This window comes from Dromiciops gliroides, chromosome 1 (genome assembly GCF_019393635.1).
Source record: "Dromiciops gliroides isolate mDroGli1 chromosome 1, mDroGli1.pri, whole genome shotgun sequence".
In the NCBI taxonomy this organism is placed as follows: domain Eukaryota; kingdom Metazoa; phylum Chordata; class Mammalia; order Microbiotheria; family Microbiotheriidae; genus Dromiciops; species Dromiciops gliroides.
Window position 1 is genome coordinate 709,683,313 of NC_057861.1, and position 16,861 is coordinate 709,700,173.

Here is a 16,861-nt window from a genome sequence, read left to right on the forward strand (position 1 = left end):
GGGACTAGAGGTAAGCAAGATAGGCAGTATCCCTGAGCATGGTAGACAAAGAGATGGAAGGAGCACTTGTTAATTACTCTTCATGACTGCAGATTGTAATATCAGAAAACTCGACTCTCTAAAGCACATAGGTATTTCTTTTGGGTTAAGTCAAGTCACTCAAGGCCTCCAGAGAGAGTTTGTTGGGCTGGTAGAGTCCTGGGCTTGAAGTCAATAAGACCTAAATTCAAATCCCACTTCTCATACTTACTAGTCACATGATTCATGAAAAAAAAATCACTTAAACTCAAGGGCAGGTAGGTGGTGCAGTGGATAAAGCACCAGCCCTGGATTCAGGAGGACCTGAGTTCAAATCTGTCCTCAGACACTTGATACCTCCCAGCTGTGTGACCTTGAGCAAGTAACTTAACCCTCATTGCCCTGTCAAAAACAATCACTTAAACTCTCTGTGCCTCAGTTTGTTCATCTGTAAAATGAGATGTTGTGAGGCTTAAACGAGATGATATATTTTATCCTCTTTTTTTCCTTTCTTTTTTTTTTCAGGGCAATGAGGATTAAGTGACTTGTTCAGGGTCAAACAACTAGTAAGTGTCAAGTGTCTGAGGACAGATTTGAACTCAGGTCCTCCTGAATCCAGGGCCGGCACATTTTCCACTGAGCCACCTAGCTGCCTGAGATGATATATTTTAAAAAACACTTTGTAATGCTTAAAGTGGTTTATAAATGTCAGCTATTGTTATCAGCAGGTAGACATCAATACACAGAAGTTCCAATTTCCAAACACTTCCCAGGGCACCAGCTGAAATGAAGTCAGATCTTGGGCATACCACTTTTCAAAAGTTGTCATTCTGGGGGTTAAACCCTTTTCTTTTACTTAAGCTTTTCTTTTTTTGTAAATAGTATTTTATTTTTCTATTTTCATGTAAAGATAGCCTTCAACATTCATTTTTGTAAGATTTAGAGTTCCAAATTTTTCTCCCTCCCTCTATTCTCCCCTCCCCAAGAAAGCAAGCAATCTGATAGAGGTTATATATGTGCAATCATGTGAAACATACTTCCACATTAGTCATGTTTAAACCCTTTTTCAAGAAGAAATTTCATTTCTATTTGACACCAATGACATGGTATCCCATGGTGAAAGCCCATGGGATCCTATGTTCCCAACTCAAAAAACATGCAGACACAGTGCAGTGTAATATGAAAGAGCCTGGGATCTGTTAACAGTCTTGGGTTCAAATGCTTACTCTCCTACTTACTACCTGTGTGATCTTGGCCAAATTATTTCCCTTTTCTAGATTTTTTTCCCCCTTCTCTGAAATGAGAGGCTCATATTAGAGCAGAGACTTCACCATCTACTGTGCCCTGGTCTCCCTTTAGCAGTGTGGTGAAGCCTGTGAACCCCCCCCCATTAGAATAATATTTAAATACATAAATTAAAATATATATGAATACAAATAAAGCCAATTGCAATTCAACTACAGTTTCCAAAATTTTATAAATATCCATATAGATATATTGATATACTCCAGATTATGAACTCCTGGTGATCTTGAAGACCTCTTCCAATTCTAAAACCAATGATTTTCAAAACATTTTTAAGAAAAAAAGTAAGCCATTGGAGGCAAGATGGAGTGGGCCAATGGCCTGGAGGTGGAGCCATTAAGATATGGATACAGATCAACCCTCATACATCTAGACATTTACTAGCTCTGTGATCTTCAGCTTTTATTTCCTCATCTGTAAAATGGGGATAATAATACCCCTTGCCTCACAAGGCTGCCCTGAGGACCAAATGAGATAACATACATAAAGGACTATTTTCATTATTGTTATTATTATTAGAACGGTTCTTCTCTTCCCAATCCAATCCAATCCAATCCAACTAGAATGTTTGCCAGTAGATATGCTAGGTGTTAGGAATACAAAACAAACAACCAAACAAAAAACCAGTGCCTACCCTCAGGTTTCTTCTATACTACTGGAGAGATCTAAGATGTAAACAGACAGATGCAAGATCATCGGTGGAGAAGGAAGGGAATGCTAAGAATGTGTCCAGAAGGAACAGCAGGGAGTGCATGTGAGAGGGTCCTGGATGGCTGTCTAGGGTCCAAGCGCCCTTTCAGCTTTGGGATTCGGTGAACCAAGGCAGACGTGTCAAACTGTGGGTGTGTCAGATTGAAAGGTCATTGGGAAGTGTTTAACAAAATAAATACAAGTACAACACAGATGATGATCATTTATCGTTTTCCACTTCTCTGAGTTAGACACCACTGAACTCAGGGGAGCAAGAAAGGCTTCCCCCAGGAGATGGCATTCAAGATAAGCCTTAAAGGAAGCTGGGGATTCTCAGAGGCACTGGGGGAGGGAGAGAGGGAGGGATGGCTTTCTAGATATAGGGAACAGTTTGTACAAAGGAATAAAGAACTCGGAACACCCTGAGTTCAGTGAGCAAGCGATTAGACCAGGTTAGCTGACTTCAGAAATGCTTTTTCTTTAACCTAATTTCCAACCCACTCCAAGCCCAACATCCATGTTTATGTTCCCTATTATTAATATTTCAGTATTTGGCAAAAGAACAAGAAGGAAATGGAAGTGATTATGTAAAAGGTTTGGAAACAATCTAGTGAGGCCCAGTTATACTGTAACAACTGAAAGGGCAGCAAAGAGAGGCATTGCAGATGCCTGGGTACTGTGCTAGGCTGTCTGGCTGACTTTAACTACACGATTGGCTCTCTCTCTCTCTCTCTCTCTCTCTCTCTCTCTCTCTCTCTCCCCCTCCCCCCCGCCCACCCCGTGTGTCTCTCAGTCTCCCTCTATCTCTCTGTGTCTCTCTCCCTCTTCTCTCTCCTCTATTTCCCTCTTTCTCTTTGTCTGTCTCTCTCTTTTCTTTCTTGCTTCTCTGTCTTTTTATCTGTCTCTGTCTTTTTGTCCCTCTCTCTCTGTTTCTCTCCTTTCTCTATTGTGCTGTCCTTCTCTGTCTTTTTTCTCCCTGTATCTCCCTCTCTTTTCTGTCTGTCTCCCCCTCTTTTCCTCCTCATCCTCCTTCTGTCTTCTCTCTCTCTCCATATCTGTGTGTCTCTCTCTGTGTCTGTCTCTTTCTCTGTCTCTGCCTCTATCTCTGTCCTTCTCTCACCTCCACAGAGAACAGAGGAGGTTGAATTCATCAAGGTTTTACTTACTATTTTCTGCCCTGTATCCTTAAACATCCAAATGGTCTTTGTATGATTCATGGAAGGCTGCCTGACCCTTGGCCTGCCACTCCCTTCCTCCCAGTCACAACTATGCTGCACCCTCCCCATCACTGAGGACTGAGCCCTTCTTGCCTTTTTTTCATGCCCACCATTTACATGATCAATAAATGCTGATGAGTCCTAAAAAACCAGCAAGATGATCCTTCCATAATGCATTGTCTGCACAGTAGCACTGATGGATGGCACCAAATTAAGCCTTTCCATTGGGCTAGCAAGCTTCATTCAAGATTGGCTCCAAGCTTGATTCAAACCCAATTAATTGATACCCAAGGGTTCCTTCTGGCCCACTCAAAGACTCACCCTTCGATGTTTGCAGGTTACAAGGAGGGCTTCAGGGACAGGAAGACAAGATTCATAGCCAGGCCCTTCTCTAGGGATTGGAGTATCTTGGCTTCAGATCTAAAAGGAGAAACAGAATAGAGGTTAACCATATTTCCAGAAAAGATCCCAAGTGGGCAAACTCATTCATTAAGTCAACAAAGCTCCTATCATATACCAGGTATGATGCTAGGAGCTCTGGGAAACACAGTGATTCCTGTTTTAAATGAACTTTCAGTCAAGAAAGGGGGGTGATACTAACATCATAATTATCATGACTAGCATTTATCTGGTGCCTGGAGGTTTGCAAAACACGTTACATATCTTTTCCCATTTGGTCCTCACAACAGTCCTGGGAGGTAGGCACTATTATTATTTATTTTCTAAAATACCCATTTTACAAATGAGTAAACTGATGCACAGAAAAATTAAATGATTTGCCCAGGGCAACACAATTGATGTCTCTAAAGCAGGATTGAAACTCAAGTGTTTCTGACTCTAATTCCAGTGCTCTGTGCACTATGATATCATAAAGCTTCAATGGGGAGAGTATGTTGGATAGTGTCAAATGTTAGCATTTAGGTCAGGCATTCAATCAGACACCTTAGTTACCTCAAATAACAAATATTTAATAAGTACCTCACATATGCAAGGTATTATGCAAATAGCTATGGGTGACACAAGTGATGCAAGTGTACAAGTCTTTTTTATTATTATTATTATTATTTTAAGTATACAAGTCTTGGTCCTTTTCTTCCCTGAAGATATTTTCAATCTGCCTGGAAAGACAGCAAATCTATGTTCAAAGACAGCAGCCAGCAAATGATTAATCCCCAAGTGGAATGTAAAAAAGTAGTGTGGCAAATCACTAAAATCTACTTACTACCATGAGACCTTAATCAAATCACTTAACCTCTCCATGTCCCAGTTTCCTCATTTACCAAATGAAAGAATAGATCTAGATAACATCTGAGGTACTTTTCAGCTCTGGATCATATATATCCTGTTAATACATAGCTACTTTCATATTGTTTCCTCTATCCCCATTAAACTATGAGCTCCTTAAGGTCAGGGACTGTGTTTTGACTTTCTTTGTATGCCCAGTGATGGGATCTATGACTCTATGACCTTTAAGCTCAAAAGTTATAATCTGTGTGATACAATGAAATACAGAAAATTATCTGTGATCCTGGGTGGTGCAGACAGTTGGCTAATTCAACCCATTTACCTTTAATGTCACAATCAATTCTGAAGCGTGGCATGGTTCCCATGAAAAAGATCTGAAGGTGTTAGTTGACCATAAACTAAATAAGAGGCAATGAGTGTTGGGGATATTACAGAAAGTAACTGAAATTCTTGGTTGTATTAACTGAATATTAGTGCCTACACCACAGCAAGAAATGATCAGTATTCTACATTACTCAGAACGCATATGGATACTATACTGAAGGTAATATTTGAAGGGGGATATTGACAAACTATTGTTTCTAGAGTAAAGAAACCAAAGTGGTAAAGGTTGAAAAAATACAATTAAATAATATAATTACAATAACCTCCCCCCAAAAAAAAACAATAAATAAGTAGAGAAATTAGAGGTGCCAGATCTAAAGAAAAGACAGGGTAAGGGGATATCATTTTCAAGTACTTAATGGTTGTCATAGAAAAAGATAAAAATAACCTGATAATAAGAGTGTTTTAAAAGCAGAAACTGCTTTTTTTGTTTGGTCTTTGGAGCCTTCATTCATAGTACTTTGCATATACTAGGCATTTAATAAATACCTATTGAATAGAATTGTTCTGTGGATCTTAAGAGGGAAGATTCATAAATAGTGATTGTATGAAAGATTTCTTCTCTATATAAAGAAGTGTAATGAAGGCATTTTGTAGTGGAGCACACAACAGATTTGGAGGGGGGAGAATTACAGAATTTAGAATTTGTGACCTTGGATAAGTCATTTATCTTTTCTCAGTCTCAGTGTATAACTGAAAAAAAGGTTGAGGGGATGGAGAAACGTATAGCTTTTATTCACTCAACAAACATTTGTTAAATACCTACTGTGTGCCATATGCTATACACAGAAATCTAAAGTAAATACAAAGTTATTGACAGGGGAGAATTAATGGTAGGGGAGGGGAAATCAAGGAGAAGGAAATAGGAAAAACCTGATGTAAGAGGTGGCACCATTTTCATCAGACCTAGTCAAGTTTTCTTCAAACCTTGCAACTCTAATGAGACTCCCTATGAAACCTTGTCTACAGGCACTGCCTTAAATGTCTTCCTAATCAAGCTTTTTTTTTCATGAAGCATTCTTCATGGACTTCAGAAGCTTTTAGCTCTCAATCAATTCCCTGATGGGGAGAAAAAGAAGGTGTTATCTAAAGGTATCCATGTGGATGCACAGGGAACTCATTAATCAGCTTAGATTTTGGAATGACAGGTACAAAGATGAAAACAAAATCAGTATTGGAAGGTGAATACAAAAGTGTGGTATGGTCCTACTGGAATAGTTTGAGGAATGCTAAAGCCCAAAATGAGCTAAGGATGGCAAGTAATGGTGAGGAGAACAAATAAAGATTTTTTTTAACATTATTCTGGAGAAAAGTTGAACGAAAGAAGGGATAAGACCTTTGCTCAAGATGGATGGAACGTTGGTAATGGGTCATAATGAGAAGAAAGAACTGGTCATTTCTAATTTTGCTTGTTTGCTGTGCCAAGCAAAATGATTCTTGGACTGGAAAACACAGAACAAAATGAGTAATAAGGAGCTGAAACCCGTGATAAGAAAAGAGGTGGTAATAGGTCATCACATGGTTTTAATGAAAATGATCATGTCTGACTTAACTTTATTTCCTCTTGTGAGAATGTTAGTGAATTGGAAGAACTAGAACGTCTGTATCGATAATTTGCCTAGATTTCAGCAAGCATTTGACAAAATTTCTTATGCTAATTTTATAAATAAGATGGAGAGATGTGGGCTAAACATAACACACCTAAGTGTGTTCAGAACTGGTTGAACAGAGACCAAGAGTAGCCATTGTTGGTCCAATGTCAATTTGAAGGAAGGTCTCTGATGAGGTGCTACAAGGATCTTTCCATTTCCTTGTGCCATTTAATATTTTTATCAATGACTTATGCAAAGGCAGAGATAAAAAAGGCTCTTTGAATTTGAAGAAAACAGTGCTAGAAGGTTAGCTAACATTGTAATATAATTTCAATGGGATAGAATGATAGGCTGTCTCTAAAAGGTAATTGAAATAAGTATATCAGTTTCACAACTACAGGATGGGGGAATCACAGCTAGATAGAAATTTGCCTGAAGAAGATCTGAAGGTCTGAGGGATTACAGGCTCAATGAGTCAAGAGTGAAACAAAGAAGCCCAACAAACTAATACAGTCTGAGCCTTCATTGTGAGAAGTAGAGTACGTAGAGCAAGGATGTTGACCGTGTGCATGTGCTCTCATCTGGTCAGAACCAATAGAGAAAGCACTGGGTTCACTTCTGAGGCCATATTTGACAAAGAACTTTGACAATCTGGAGAACAAGCAGAGGAGAATGACAAGGAGGGTTGGAGAATGAACAACCTTGGGATCTCACCATTAGAGGGATCAGTTAAAGGAACTGGGAATACTTAACCTAGGTAAGGGAACAATATGGTTGGGGAGGAGACAGGGAGGGGGCACATACTAATTGAAGGCTGTCACATGGAAGAGAAATTAGCTACATTCTGCTTGACCTAGAGGGAAGAACTAGGAGTGATTGGGTACAAGTTATAGCAAGGCAGCGTTAGGATGAACAAAAGTCAAACCTTCCTTAGGGCAGAGTAGCCTAAATGTGTCATGAGCTGCTTCAAGAGGCAACAGGTGGTTTTCTGATTTCAGGTTTTTCCTTTGTGCTCTGATCTTTCTCATATAGCATGACTAATGCAGAAATATGTTTGATGTTATTGTGTATATTTAACCTATATCAGATTGCCTGCTGTCTAGGGGAGGGGGGGAGGGAGAAAAATTTGAAATTTGAAATTTGAAATCTTATATAAGCAAATCTTGAAAACCATTTCTACATGTAACTGGAAAATAATAAAAATACTTTTATTTAAATTTTTTTAAAAAGAGGCAACAGGATCTCCCTCACTAGTGGTTCTCAAAAAATATTTTGACAACTTTGGGGGGAGATGATCAAATGAGAAAGCATGTGTAAAGTACTTTGCAAGTCTTCAAGAGCTATAAAAATGTTAGTTGTTATAACTATTATGTTATAAAGAAGATTCTTCTATGGGTAGGGAATCAGACTAGATCAGAGGTTCAAATCTTTTTTTGTATTATGGAGCTTCTGATCATCTAGGGAAGTCTATAGAACACATCTCACTGTTTTAAAATTATTGAAGGAAATGCTCAATTTCAATTACAAGTTAATAGAACTAAAGGCGTCATTTTTCCCCATCCAAGTTTATGGACCCCCCTGAAATCTATCGACAGATCTAGAGGCAGCAGATTAAGAAGCCCTGGGCTGGAGGGCCTCTAGGGTACTAGTGGCTGTGATATTCAGTGTGTGAAGAGGGGAAAGAGTAAAAGCATGAAGGTCTGTTGAGAGACTATTGCAATCATGTAGCCAGGTAGTAATAATGGCCCAGGGTAGACTGACTGCAGTAGAAATAAAGATGAGGGATGGATTGGAGATAGAATCAATGGGTCTGAGAGCTGATTGGATGTGTGCAACAGGAGGGGGAGAAGAAGGGAGAGCCAAATATAACACTGGGGCTTCTAAAATGGGAGCCAAGGGAAAAGTTGGTGCCATTGACAAGAACTGCAAAACCAAACAGAAGGAGCAAGTTTGAAAGGAAAGACAATAATGATAGGGTAATATATCAGTTATTATTAAAGTGACAGAAAGGGAGAGGCAGAGAAATACAGAAAGATGAAAAGAAATAGACAGAGACAAAAACACACAGTGCCTATACAACCAGAGTCGAGATTTTAACTTCGCCCTCTACCTAGGTCCAAGCAGGCATGCCCTGGGAGATTTGAGGGACAGAGAAGGAGAAGGGGCAGAAAGAAGTCAGCAGTGGAAGGCACAGGAAATCCACCTGCCCTTTCAGAAGAAAAATATCACTCACCCCAAATCCAAAAGAATTGAGTGAGACACACCCTACAGTTCAGGCATGGTGCCCTATTGGTGCACAACCTAATCATTTCCATCTCCCATCTCTGTGCCTTTGCTACAACTGTCCCCCATGCCCAAAATGTCCTCACTAGGGTCTTCAAATTCCTGGCTTCCTTCAAGACTGAGATCAACCATCACCTGCAAAACTGAGGATAACAAAAGCTAGGGGAGATTGCCAATATGCAGGATGAAAGAGACACAATCTAAATGGAGCCCAATAGACTAGGAAACTGGATTGTATCTAGTTCAGGAGACTGTTCCCCATCCCTTCCAAAACCTAGTGCTTCTCCTTCTAAGGTTATGTGGCATCTCTTCTGTATACATCTTGTGCATACCTATTTTTGTACATGTTATCTCCCCCATTAAAATCTAAGATCATGGAGGTTGGGAACTGTTTTCTATTATTCTTTTGTATCCCTAGGGCAAAGTATGTTTAAGCACTTAATAAGTGTTTGTTGATTGACTGATTGCTGAAGGAAACTTGGCTGTAAGTGGTCAGACAGGGATTAGAGCTCAGCCCTTCTGACTCCGGATTCAGAAATCTTTCCAGTAGGGCTGTGTCAAGGGATCATCTACAGTGTTGGAATATCCCAATATTTCCATTTACTTTTCTCCAGGGAGGGAAACACACATAGAATAAACCAGCCTTCAACCTAGGTGATGTGAGATGGGGCAGAGGAGGTAGGGGGATGGGAAGTTCTTTGAGGAGAAAGTTGGGGAGTTATGAAGAACATGAGGGGAAGATCCTGCCAGGGTCCTATTTGTATACTAAAAAACTTGAGCCCAGATCATTCACACCTTCAATCATTCGTTCATTCATTTGGTAAACATTTATTACTGAAATAAGAAGAAAATAAGCCAGGGGCTTTGTTCAGATGGAAATTCCAAATAAGACTGACTCTGGAAAGTGAATTAATGAGAAGAAAAGACTTCTGAGCCCACCTAAGGAAAACTAGAAGGATAAATCAGTACCATTCTTTCTTCTTCCTCCTCTTCCTCCTCCTCCTCCTCCTCCTCCTCCTCCTCTTTGCTGCTTGAATTTTTTATTTTTGTATTTGGTTATTGAAATGATTTCTCTGCCTCAGTGGGATGGCTAGGCTAGAGGGCAATGCAGGGTTATTCATATTTGATTATAGAATACAGAAGTGCAAAAAGAGCAGCTACAGCTGCCTAGCTCTGCTCTCTATTCCCCTCAACTCCTATGATGAAGAAAGCACATCATCAGGTAATTTCCTTATAGACTGTCAACCTGGACAGGGAGCAGAAAAAAAATATTTTTAATAGGAATTACAGTAATCAGGAGAACAGAGCACTTGTATTTGGGCCATCTCCTGAGTCTGGGAAATAGCTTCTTTATACAAAGCCCTTATAAGGGAAATTTCACCTGGATCTATTGGTGGGGTACAGGAGGCTTGATATTATTAACCAGGGAAATGTTAAACTACTTAAGAGTAGAGAATTTCATGGCAACATTTACAAATGTGAATTTGCCAATTACAAATGAATTCTTCTCTTGTTGTAACAGCACTTAGAAAGATTATCCAACATGAACATCATTGCATTTACTCAATATTGTATTACTCAGATTTTTCCTTAATTCAGACTGACCTCCTTTTCTTTCCTCCCTTCCCCTCATGACTGACCTTCCCAATTTAAGGGTAATTTTTGAGTTTTTAACATATATAAAATATATATAGGGAGTACTGTATCTAAGAATCTTGAAACCAAAAGCAGAAAGGGGAAGGAAAGGATCGACAATGGGGACCCAAGAGTGGAAAGGAAGAGAGGAGAGAGGCAAAAATAAAAGTGATGAGGAAGAGATGAGGAAGAAAAGAAGAAACTGGCAGGAAAAAAATGGAAGAAAAGGAAATAGAGTGGGAAAAGGTAGAAAAATGAGATGGGTAGGGAAAATGAGATACAAGCAAATAGAACCAAAATTACCCATGTGGGAACCCAAGGCTAGCAACACTAAAACTAAAACAAACAAACAAAAAACCCTAAAGAGCCTTCAAATCAACTTAAGAAAAAAAATCAATGAGGTCAGAGTCCTGGCCCATAAGGTCTTGTGTTCCAGATCCTGAACACAAGGCCCTAGGTGGGAAAAGGCCCCAAGACACTGCTCCACAAAAAGAAATAGACCCAGGAATACCTCACACTTCTGGAGATCTGTCAGGCTAAAAGGTGGGGGAGCAGAGCAGAGCAGAACCAGAGCCACATAGCAAGGAGCTCACCTGAGTTACAATCATCTTTTCATAAAGGAATATTCTTGCTAACTAGGAATGAAGGTCAGTTGTTCCTATACTGCTAAAGGAGCATTAATAAATCAAGGAGACTTTTAAAAGTGCTTAGGAAGTGCCAGGAACTATGCTAAGTGTTGGGAACAGGAGGACAAAAAGGAACACTGCCTACCCTCAAGACGCTTATAGGCTATCAGCACTCTAACTTTCCATGACCTAGAACAAAGCCTCAGTCACTTCACCCTAGATACAACTCTGAAGGAAAGAGTAAAGGAAAGTGCCAGATATACAAGTAATTTTCTAATGCCAAGTTAGAAAATTGTCCGGAAACAAGGATCTCAAATAAACACCAGGAAAAAACAATCAAAAGAATTCATCTTGGTGTGGGGAGTTTTGCTGAATTTTGTTAGATTCTTGACTAGGTTTGGTGGATCAGGCATGTACTAAAATACCATGCCAGGGAGAGGATTTCTAACCACTACACCTAGCAGATGGGAGCAGAGAGCAACAGATTGCCTTGAATGACTGAAGCCCAGGAGATGGTAGCAGGGAACAACTTGGCAACCAAGATACCATCAGGGAGTAGAGATGTGATACCCAGCAGAGAATAACAAAGAATCATTCAATTACAGACAGAGTAAATCCGCAATTGTGCAGCATTGGAGGTGTGAGCTGCCCTGACTACACACACACACACACACACACACACACCCTAGACACTGTCTCTACATGTGTACATTCCACTTATGTACCCTGGACACATTTGTTCCTAACATGTATATTCTTAAAATGTATATTCTGTCCATACAGCCTCCTGTTGTGTTCCGCTTCATGCATGTTTCCTGGGAGGAAGGGGGTGTCTCCATATTGCCTAGTCATTTGTATTCTCTGTATGTGTACCCTCCTCCCACTGAGGGTGTAGTATTCTGTGGGAAAGCATGCCCCAGTGTGCAGAGTGTGGAAGAGGATCTTTTCTTGTTTCCTGCATTTGTGCCACTGTTTGATTCGATTTCACTTGTTTTGAATTCATGCATTCTTAGATGAGCCAGTGTAAGGAATAGCATAACCCTAACACTCAGGCCTGAAGTAGCCATTTTGCTAGTCCTGAATGAGAGGGCTCCTAAAATGCTACATGATATGCCCCACTACATAAATGTAAGTTGCTATTATGATTATTATTCCTGTACTTTGTGCAACTCTCATAATGCTTATTCTGCTTTGTGTTAAAGGAATGTTCAGACTTGTCCTAGCTCCCCTACTAGAGTGTAAACTTCTTGAGGACAGGGATAGGCTTATTAATTTCTGTATGCCTTTCAACACCACTTAGAGTTGTTGTTATTCAGTCATTCTTCAGATGTGCCTGACTCCTTCTGACCCCACTTGGGGTTTTCCTGGCAAAGATATTGGAGTGGTATGCCATTTCCTTCTCTAGATCATTTTACAGATCACAAAACTGAGGGAAACAGGGTTAACTGACTTGCCCAGGGTCACATAGCTAGTAAGTGTCTGAGGCCAGATTTGAACTTAGGAAGATGAGTCTTCCTGACTACAAGTCCAGAGCCACATAACTGCCCACTTAGAGAACATAATAGACATTTAGTAAATATTTGATGAATTCAATTAAGACGTTGTGAACTTGCCACTCTCTTCTCAGGTCTCCTATCACTGGTGGTTATGCTCCCTTTCTTCTTTCACAAACTGTACATGGTATCCCATTTCCAAGGCATTTAAACCCCTTAGGGAGCTGCTTTCTCAAAGCCTTGAGTTTACCTTGCAGAGTTATGATCCCCAATAATATTTCCCAGAATTCTTAATGGAACAGATCACCAAAGGGCAGAACTATTAAATAAAGATGAAGTCAGAAATCTGCCCACACCCAATGGGACAGCTCCACCCAGGGTGAGGAAATCTATCACCCTTCATGGGACAAGTCAGGGGCAAAAACTGACACTAGAACCCAAATGTCCTATTTCCCAAGACAAAATGTTGTGCCACATTGAGCCATACCATCATCTCCCTGAATAGCCAGAATGTGGAGTCAGCAACCTTTCTCCATCAATTTCATCTCATCCTTCATGGAATCAAAGATTTAGCACTGGAAGGAACCTTAGAGGTCATCAAATTCAACCCTTTAATTTTACAGATGAAAAGCCTGAAACTCAAAAGAATTAGGAGACTTTCCCAAGGTCACACAGAGTAAATGGTAGAGGCAGGATTTTTAACCCTCAGCTTTTGTCTCCAAATTCAGTGATTTTCTCACTATACCACACTGCCATCATGCTCTAGGAGTCTGAAGCTTTGGATCTTAGAGAGATCCTTGTGAAAATGAAAAAGCTCACCCCACCCCTCAAGAGTAGGAACCAACTAACCATTACTGGGGAAAACATTAGAAGGGATAAAAGTATTCGCCCCCCCCAAAAAAAAAGAAAGAAGAAAAGGGTCCATGTGTTCAGTTCCATATTTGTAAAGGTCCTAATATGTGCCAGGTACTGTGCTAAGCACCAGAGATACAAATAAGAAAAATAAAGACAAGCCATACCCTCAAGGAACTTACAATCTAACAGAAGATAACACAAAAGGAAGCTGAAAAGGAAGTAAGAAGAGAGTGTGACAACCCTGGGACTGTTCCCCAGAATCAAAACCAAGCAGAGGTACTGATGGAAAGTGGAAAGATTCCTATCCCAGTCCTCATTAAAGGAAGGTTTGGGGAGGAGTTGAGTGCTCCACCCTCCATGTCTCCAGTCAGAGGGGAGGAGGCTAAAGAAGTTGAGCTGTTGAGGATCAAAAACTGAGTCATTCAGCATGATGATGAGATTTCAGGTGATCTGCATATCCTGGGAGGGGCATGAAGTTCTGAAATCAAACCAAAAAGCTCACCTGGTGGGAGTTGTTTCCACATATTACCTCCATATGTAGAAAAGTATTTGTAGAAGTTATTTCTGTGGTGGCAAAAAACTGGAAACTACAAGAGTGCCCATCAAATGGGGAATGATTGAACAAATTATGGTATATGAAGGCAATGGAATACCGTTGGGATGTAAGAAATAAAGAAAGGAATGGTTTCAGAAAAACATAGGAAGACTTATATGAGCTCAGCCAGAGTGAAATGAGAATAATTTATTCAATAACAATATTTTAAAGACAAACTTGAAAGGCTTAAGAATTCTGATCAATGCAGTAACCAATCCCTATTCTAGAATATGGTGTCAAAATGTGCCATCTACCTCCTAACAGAGGTGATAGAATAAGTGTGCAGAATGAGACATATTTTTTTGGATGTGGCCAGATGTGGGTGTTGTTGTGCTTAACTATGCATATTTGTTACAAGTGCTTTTTTAGGGGAAAAGGATTTTTTTTAATTTTTTAAATTATTGATTTTTTTTAAATGGATGAGAGTAAGGGGCAGCTAGATGGCGCAGTAGATAAAGCACCAACCCTGGATTTAGGAGGACTTGAGTTCAAATCCAGCCTCAGACATTTGACACTTACCAGCTGTGTGACCCTGGGAAAGTCACTTAACCCTCACTGCCCTGCCCCAAATTTTTTTTTTAATTTTAAAAATGGATGAGAGAGATGATTGCTCCAAAAAACACCCAAATAATGCCATAGGAAAATGCCCAGAGCAGCAAAACTCACAGAAGAATGTGCTGAAATCATCTTCTAACCAAGAATGGCTTGGAAGGTCAGAAGGAGGGAGCTGCTGTGCTGATACAGGAGTTGAGCCCAACTCCACAGTCACCCTGACACAGATCCAGTCCCAGGAAGGCCTCACCAGAGAAGCAGACCCCCAGAGTCTCTGAATCAGCTGAAGCACCAGTGTTGTCTGGAGCTAAGCTCACAGTCTGGGAGTGGGCTGAGCCCTGGGCAGGGGGAAGACTACAGGGGTATATGTTGGTGCTAAGGCAGAACTTGGATTTTACACCCCTGCTGAGAACCAGAAGGTAGGCTCAAGTAGCAGTGACCCAGGTGGAGGAGGGGCACAGGCTTGTCGGAGCTAACAAACACAACACACAAAGCTGGTTGATTAGCAAATTGGTCTGGGGTCATCTAAGGACCAGGGAACAGGCCGGGTGAGTGAAGAACTTGATCCTCCTTAAATCATACCACCTGGGACTTCTTAAGCTTGGGATACTGCAGCCTGGAAATAGTGCCCCACTTTAAGGAGCTAAAAGTCAAGTAAAAGAAAGGCAAGATGAGCCAACAGAGAAAAGTGAGGACCATAGAAAGTTTCTTCAGTAACAAGGAAGACCAAGGGGCACCCTCAGAGGAAGATGTCAACATCAGGGCCCCTTATCTAAAGCTTCCAAGAAAAATACAAATTGGTCTCAGGCCATAGAGGCACTCAAAAAGGACTTTGAAGATAAAGTTAGATAGATAGAGGAAAAAATGGAAAGAGAAATGAGGGTGATGCAGGAAAGACATGAGAAAAAAGTCAACAGTTTGAAAAGTCAAATTGGCCAAATGGAAAAGGAGGTACAAAAGCTCTCTGATGAAAATAATTGCCTAAGAATTAGGATTGAACAAATGGAAGCCAGTGACTTTATGAGAAAGCAAGAAACAATAAAGCAAATCCAAATGAATAAAAAAATAGAGGGCAATGTGAAATATCTTCTGGGAAAAACTGCTGACCTGGAAAATAGGTGCAGGAGAGATAATTTGAAAATTATTGGTCTACCTGAAAACCATGATCAAGGAAAGAGCTTAGACACCATCTTCCAAGATATTCTCAGGGAAAATTGCCCTGAAATTCTAGAAGAAGCAGTTAAAATAGAAATTGAAAGAATCCACCAATCACCTCCAGAAAGAGATCCCAAAAGGAAAACTCCTAGGAATATTATAGCCAAATTCCAGAGCTCTCAGGTCAAGGAGAAAATATTGCAAGCTGCCAAAAAGAAAGAATTCAAGTACTGTGGAGCCCCAGTCAGGATAGCACAAGATATAGCAGCTTCTACATTAAAGGACCAGAGGGCATGGAATATGATATTCCAAAGAGCAAAGGAAATGGGATTACAACCAAGAATCACCTACCCAGCAAAACTCAGCATTATCTTTCAGCGGAAAAAATGGGGCTTTAATAAAAAAGAAGACTTTCAGATATTTGTGATGAAAAGACCTGAACTGAATGGCAAATTTGACTTTCAAATACAAGACCCTAGAGAACCATAAAAAATGGAGCTGGGGGACATACCTGGGGTAATACAATGGGCGACTGTCTTGTGTCTGAGGCCGGGTTTTGGCTGGGATCCCCCTGGGTCCAGGGGTGATGATTTGTCCACTGTGTCATTTAGCTAGATGATAACATCTTTAGGGTTAAATTGAGGGGTGAAGGGAATTCACTGGGGGAGGGGAAAGGGCAGAAGTGAAATCCTACATGAAAGTAACAGGAAAAACCTTATGGAGTTGGGGAAGAGATGGGAGAGGAGCAGGGCAGTAAATGAATTTTACACTCCTCAGAAAAGGCTCAAAGACCTTAAACTCATCAGAGCTGCCTCAAGGAGGGACTAACAAACACACCCAACTGGGTGGAGTAATCTATTTAATCTGGGCAGTAAATAAACCTAACACTTATCAAAATTGGCTCAAAGACCTCAATCTCATTAGAATTGGCTCCAGGAGGGAATAATGTATACACTCAATTGGGTAGAGTAATCTCTCTAACCCTGCAGGAAAATAGGAGGGGAAGAAGATAAAGAGAGAGGGGCAAAAGAAGGAAGGGCAGAGTGGGGTAGGGGACAGACAGAAGCAAATCCCTTTTGAAGAGTGATAGGATGAAAGAAGATTGATAATATAATAAAAATAATGGGGAAGGGAATAGGATGGAAGGGAAACAGTTAACAATAGTAATCATGAAAAAAAGAAAAGGGGGGGGGAATTGTACAAAAAATATTTATAG

General features: G+C 40.3%; 1 protein-coding gene across 1 annotated transcript in view; it reads right to left on the reverse strand.

Annotated features, from left to right (window-relative positions):
• The window catches only part of ATP2B2 (ATPase plasma membrane Ca2+ transporting 2), a 696,441-nt gene that overhangs the window by 420,621 nt on the left and 258,959 nt on the right, over positions 1–16,861 (reverse strand). The window contains exon 3 of the mRNA XM_043971621.1: positions 3,552–3,650. The gene's annotated coding sequence lies outside the window, so the exon portion shown is untranslated. The remainder of the gene's footprint in view (positions 1–3,551; positions 3,651–16,861) is intronic.